At 37.2% G+C, this 6,359-nt stretch overlaps 1 non-coding gene across 1 annotated transcript; it reads right to left on the reverse strand.

The window, feature by feature from the left end:
• Positions 1 to 3,563: 3,563 nt before the first annotated feature.
• Positions 3,564 to 3,637, reverse strand: TRNAT-AGU (transfer RNA threonine (anticodon AGU)). Its single transcript has one exon. It is a non-coding gene; the product is annotated as a tRNA-Thr (tRNA).
• Positions 3,638 to 6,359: the final 2,722 nt, after the last annotated feature.

A 6,359-nucleotide genomic window follows, 5' to 3' on the forward strand; every position in this document is an offset into this window, starting at 1 on the left:
AAAATTCCGTGAAATCTTCGACGCCGTTGTAACCGAGTTTTACGTTTCCCCACAATAACGTATTCCTCTCACTGAAAACGTTTAATTGATTAGATGTTATATAAGCCTATCTTCATCTCTTCTCTATCGCAAGACTAGGCCACCGCCGGACGCGTCTTGAGGTATGAAATACTATTTAAAGCCAAGCCTTATCAAAAACACAAATTACAGATTCGGGGTCAATATATCGATTATCCAACCCTCTTGATCTATTCAAATCATTTCTCCCACGCATTAGCCGGCATGCCGCCAAACTTGAGGGACACCAGATTTTTGAATAGTGGGGGGGTCTCCGGCCGTTCCCGAAATGCACGCCGGGAAAAGTGAAGTATAATTAAGGATCACAGTACGCATTTAGCCAGTTCAATGGATTTTTATAATAAGAGATATTTAAGAATTATCCAGAATCTCTGTGATTGTCGAGTTCCCCCAGTTCCTTCCTCGATGCTTCTCGGCATGCCGCCTAATGCGGAGGAATATGGTATATTCGGGCCTAAAATTCCATTTTTTTTCTACCCTAATCCTGAATTTAATAAGGTTTTTTAATATTCCAAAATAGTTAAACTCGGTGATAACGACGTCGGATATTACGCGTAATTTTGCCATTATAACCGAGGTTGACGTTTTCGAGACCTTTCAAATATGAAAAATATAATTAGATGCAACCGAATAGTGCGTGTGAAGTTTTCGTTTTTTAGTGATTAGGATCACCATATTTTGATCAGGAAAAACGCTTCGATTCGAGTTAATAAATTCGGGACATCGCCAATTCCCCCATCTGAAAATGCTACCAAATGTCGGTGAAATTGTGTATTATTGCTTAAACTAATTCTTGACGAGAAATGTGCAACGGTAAAAAACCACAGCAAATATGTGAGAATAATTAATAGTCATATATAGTCATAATTATCATTATATAATTTAGAAATTATACAAATTATTCCGTGGCATACTTGCAAATCAATGAAAAAATGAACTTTCAATGTGAGGAAAGTGGCTTGCGGCACATTCTCAATTCAGTTTAGTTGTTCGCAGTACATTTCCAGGCCACTTAAGTGGCCTGCATTTACAGACCGCTCAAGTGACCCGAGATACATCTACATATCACTCAAGTGACGTACTATTTTTCAGATCACTTAAGTTTTCCGCGGTACATTATCACGTGAATAAAGGGATCCATGACACATTTCCCAGATCACTTACATTACCCGTGACACGTTTTCAAACCAATAAAGTGGCCCGAACACTCTCCATAAGGTTGAACACCCTGGATTCAAAGCCAAGCCCTATAAAAAAAGTAAATAAAAAATGAATAAATAACATAAATTATAGATTTTCGGGTCTATATATCGATGACAACCATCATATTCAAATCATTTCATAACCCATTCAGCATATTACGCGAACCCATAATTCCATTTTTTCCCCCTCCCTTATAACCCTGAATTTAACAGGGTTTTTTTTTGAAAATCCGAACTATTTCTCCGAATAAAAGAATAGAACTTCCTGATGCATCGCGAATTACCATAATTGCGATGACAAAAAATTCAGCTCGAATGATTACGGATTCCCATGGAGAATCATGATCACATCATCGTCCGACGAGGAAGCATTTACGAGGAAGCATTTTAATCCGGCAGAGGTTCGTCGAGGATAATCCATTCAAATTTCTTCGCACAGCGACAACGTGCATCCATAATCCGAAGAAAAATTGTACAATGGAAGCCAATGGAACCCACTTCAAACGAGCGTGGAATCTTGTCTTCATTCATTCAAAGAAATGGCATTAAGTTCAATGGCATTTACAGATAGAGAACCGAGAAACAACAACAACAAAATCGTGTATCCACTAAGCGGAAACAAAACAATGTCTCCATTTTTATCTTTTTCATAAACGACATGGAAGGTTGGTTTATTTATCTTTTATTTCCGTGGCCACACCATGTCCTAATGTCATCCTATTCATTTTCATACGATTCCACGGGCCACGCGACGCTGGACACGAATATTCACTAAGTATTGTAAACTGCGGGTGCGTGGTTGGACAAGGGACCTTTCGTCAGGCCTTGAATAAAACATGCCTCATTTGCATATAGCATTTACCAGAGTCTTTTGCTGTTTTCATCTGAGATAGATAAAACCGAAACCAAACCGTTCCTGGTAATTAAAAGAAAAAGATACTGCATTTCCGAGGACGTCGCCAGGTTCCCCACTCATTGTTCTGTATGTCAGTACGGGACTGTCATTAGTCAGTGTAAGGATTATGAAGTGACACTAGGTTCCGGTCCTTGTTACAGGAAGGTTTACGGTAACGATATTCTGTGTGATAAGGTCCTTAACAAAGGGACTAGATAACGCGTTCAACCCTGTGCCGATGACCATCCGGTGCGTATTTAGTGGGAATTACAGTAAGTGGCGTAAGCTGTTGGAACAGTTATCGTCGGTATTATTTTTGATTTTGTACCCGTTAATAATCGCACAATTGGCAGCGACATACAGTAATTACGAACTCGAAAATACTCGGCCTAAAGAACTTACATAGGTCAATTTACCGGGCTGTTTGGCCGCGGTCTTTTATTAATTTCTATGTTTTCATCCGTACTTTGGTGGGCATCTTCGGAGATGAATTTCATTGTCGAATAGACCGACAGATGCCCTTGTTAACTTTTTTCGGCTCCGTCGACTGTTAAAGAAAAATGATGTTTCCACCCACAGCTTCGGTGGTCATCCTCATGCTGACAGGCGCCCTTCTTTTCAACTTCTTCGGTTCCGTTCGCTGTAGAAGAGAAGTGGTGTTATAGTACCGTGGTGGCACATCCTCATGTGCCGACATGCACCCTCCTTGACAAATTTTTCGGCTCCCCTCTTTGTAAAAAGCCACTAGAACATAATAGGCACTATTTTTCAGCTGGGTCGTGTGGTCATCGTGCTGTATTCTCATCGTGAGAGATCCAGGTTCGAACTCATTGGTGGCATAGTGTGATCGGCTGAAGTTGGTTTTCAGCGGTTTCTAAACTTCGGGGCACAATTGCGAGCCGGCGTCCTGTTCGGAAAAAAAGTCTCTCTGCAGAAAGCAGGCAGATACAATATGATACTTATATAAAATGAAACTTCAAGCATTTGCCATCATCACTTCGAGATAAGGAAGGCATGTGGCCGCACCAGCAAGAACACGAAACAAGCACAACTATGGCAGCATAAATACGTTAGAGGGATGACACAAAAATTCAAAACACATATTCCGGTACGTGTCGATTCGTTAGAAATTCCGCAGAGGAAGTGTATGAGGTGCATGTAGGCCTACGGTTAAGTATATAGTAGCAGTATCTTCAGTGCAGTTTTAACGTCAGAAATTAATAATACTAAAAAAACCCCAGACATACACCTCGTCCATATTCCTCTACGGAACATCTAACGAATTGGTACATGTTGGAATGTGTGTGTTAGTGAATCTTCCTTGAAGTTTCTTTCGGTGTAATGTTCGTTATGTGTAGTGCTGCCATCAATTAAAAAGCTTCCCCGCGAGGCACCGGTGGGATTCGAACCCACGACCTCCTGTTTACTAGACAGGCGCTTTAACCAGCTAAGCCACGGCGCCGCCGTCAGAAATCGATAGAAGGACACGGCCAAACAGCCCGGTAACGTTTTTGTACTTTATTTGACGCCGATAATGAAAGCCTACGTAAACGCATTCCTGGCGTCATTCCTAATTTATTGAATAACATCACGTCACACTTTCTAAGAAAGAATTCCAGATTTGATTGAATCATTTGTTTTATCAGAAATAGCTGTGAGAGAGGTTTTGATTGAAGATTCAATTAAAAATCCTATTGATATACGGTGTATTTTCGAGCGGTATTGTGCCAGGGAATTGGTTACTGTTCAGTATAGAGCAAATGCTATACGGTTAATATAAGTCATATATTTTACTGGTTAAGATTCCCCATATTATTTACCGACTATTTCGGGGGGGGGGGGACTGATTTTTTCAGTTCTTGGGGATTGGTTTCGAATTTTCAATTTGCTTAACCACTTGCCTGTGACGGGTTTTCAGTTTCTCTCTGCGTAGAAAATGTCAGGTTTCCTTTTTGGTTTTCTTTCTTCATTCTATTCATACGTCTGTGACAAGAGAGAGAGAGAGAGAGAGAGAAATAACAGACAATTACAGAAAATTATACTCAATTTTATAATTTAAAAATCTTAAAAAAATTTTGATTCCCTCATTGACTTTTTTTTTAAATTCAATTTTTTTTTTCAAAAACTATTATTTGAATTTTTTTTTGCGTGGAATATAAATAATCTAGTTTTTAGATAGAATATATGCAACTGAACTAGATTATGTATATATATATAATTAGATTACAAGATTATGTATCTAGATATTATTATATTAATGTTGCATGAAGCTATAGCATTTGTGTAGATTAAATTGAATTTTAACTTTTGTTAGCGCCCTCTGGGGGCAAAGATTACGATCGGGGAAGTCAATTTCGGGAAAAGAAGAGGATTTCTTAATTTAACGGAGATTAGTTTCTCTAACTATCCCAGTAGTATTTTGGCAACTGCTCATTGCATAGAAGTCTTCTCAAGGATCTTCAGTATCGCACAGTGGAATTTCCGATGCGTTATCCAATACATATACAGCAAATGCTATGACTTTAAAAAAAAAATGGTTAATTTACTTTAATTTAATTTGTTCAATATTAGTTCAACTATATTATTGTTTTTTTGTAAAATTCTTTTATCTTAAATTTGTACAAGTGATGAAATTTTAACGTTCACTAATAAGTATTAAGACATTTACTGATAATTATGATGCCCATCCAACTCCAAAGCAGTTGTGGTAATTTCTGATTAACAAAATTACGATATGGATGTGCTCTGCATAGTGTTCCATTTCAAAGGTGAAAACATGTTGGTTTTTGAGTGTAGGTATATACAGTACTAGGAAAAATGTGTGCGTGTTCCATAAAATAACCTGAAACAATCGTGTTAATAGTTAAAAAGATATGACAAGAAAATGAAAAATATTTCATGTACCGAACAAAAGACTACTAACATCAATCATTCAAACCTTATTCACCAACAAGAAGTTAAATTACTAATTTCGAGATGAAACAGATGTCTCGACATTGTCTTAGAACAAATGAATGTATCCGGTAAAATAATAATTAAAACTTTCAGGTAATTTTTGTAATAATTATTGCGGAAACGGGATTTTTAAGCAAAAAAAATATAATTAATGGTATATGGAAACGGCATTTAATTTTTTTTTTTCTCCCTAACCTTGTGGTCGGAGAAGAAAGAGAAGTAAATTGTCCGAAGAGAAGATGAATATGTCTGTCCTCCAAGAAAAAAGCTTCTATTAATGATAAATTGATGCACTTATCAGAAATGAGTTTGATTCAGAAACAATTATAAACGCCGCGATGCGTGAAGATATGATTATATTTTTTGTGTGTGATGAAAACGCTGGTTGTTCAGACAAAAGGTTTTTCAAGAAACCTTGTGTCATTGTGGTTGAGTCTGTGTGAGAGGTTGAATTACCTCTCGGCCTCTGTCCACACACACATCGAGAGTGTCATTGGAATCGAACGGAAGCTGGAATAAGATAGGCATGGATACGGCAATATGGGAAAGGAAGGAAGGACGCGTGAATTGATAGGAATCAGCGATGGGATCTCGTTTCACCACTGAAGAAGATAGATCTAGGTTAACAAAAGGAACTTTTTAAATCCTTTTTTGTTATTATATTAGCGGCCTAAGCACTTGGAACGACCTTGCCGATACGAGACGACGACTTTTAGTACTGTGTTTTCCGAAAAATAAGGTTTGCCGTCATTTTATTCACGCCAAAATGAAAGCGACATCTTCCGCCGTAAATTTTGAATTTGATTTTATTTTTTTCTAATATGAAAGCCATATTATCATTTTTGTGATACATTGCTTCACAAAAAAATATTTTAAAATAAATTTTTGGTGCATTAATGCAATTTCAAACGCCTTTTACTTGTTAATTAAAAAAATATTTAATAAATTTTAACAATTTCTTTCTATCAAACACATACACATACATGCACAACACCATTCTATACACAAACAATATATACTTTCCTTTCTTCACAGGCCTTCTTGGCTAGTTTGTATGCTGACAGGCGGCCCGTCAGCCAAAATTCAATTCTGGTCTGGTCTGGTAAAATATATAAATAATCAAAACAATATCAAATTCCAATGTCTTTGTAATCAGAAAGACTGCAAATACATTTCTAGATGAATAATGGACAAAAATTATCGTAAACATTATATATACGTATAAGTCA

Source organism: Pholcus phalangioides, unplaced genomic scaffold, assembly GCF_987345545.1.
Source record: "Pholcus phalangioides strain wild (caught in Gottingen) unplaced genomic scaffold, Ppha-v1.0 ptg000014l_1, whole genome shotgun sequence".
In the NCBI taxonomy this organism is placed as follows: domain Eukaryota; kingdom Metazoa; phylum Arthropoda; class Arachnida; order Araneae; family Pholcidae; genus Pholcus; species Pholcus phalangioides.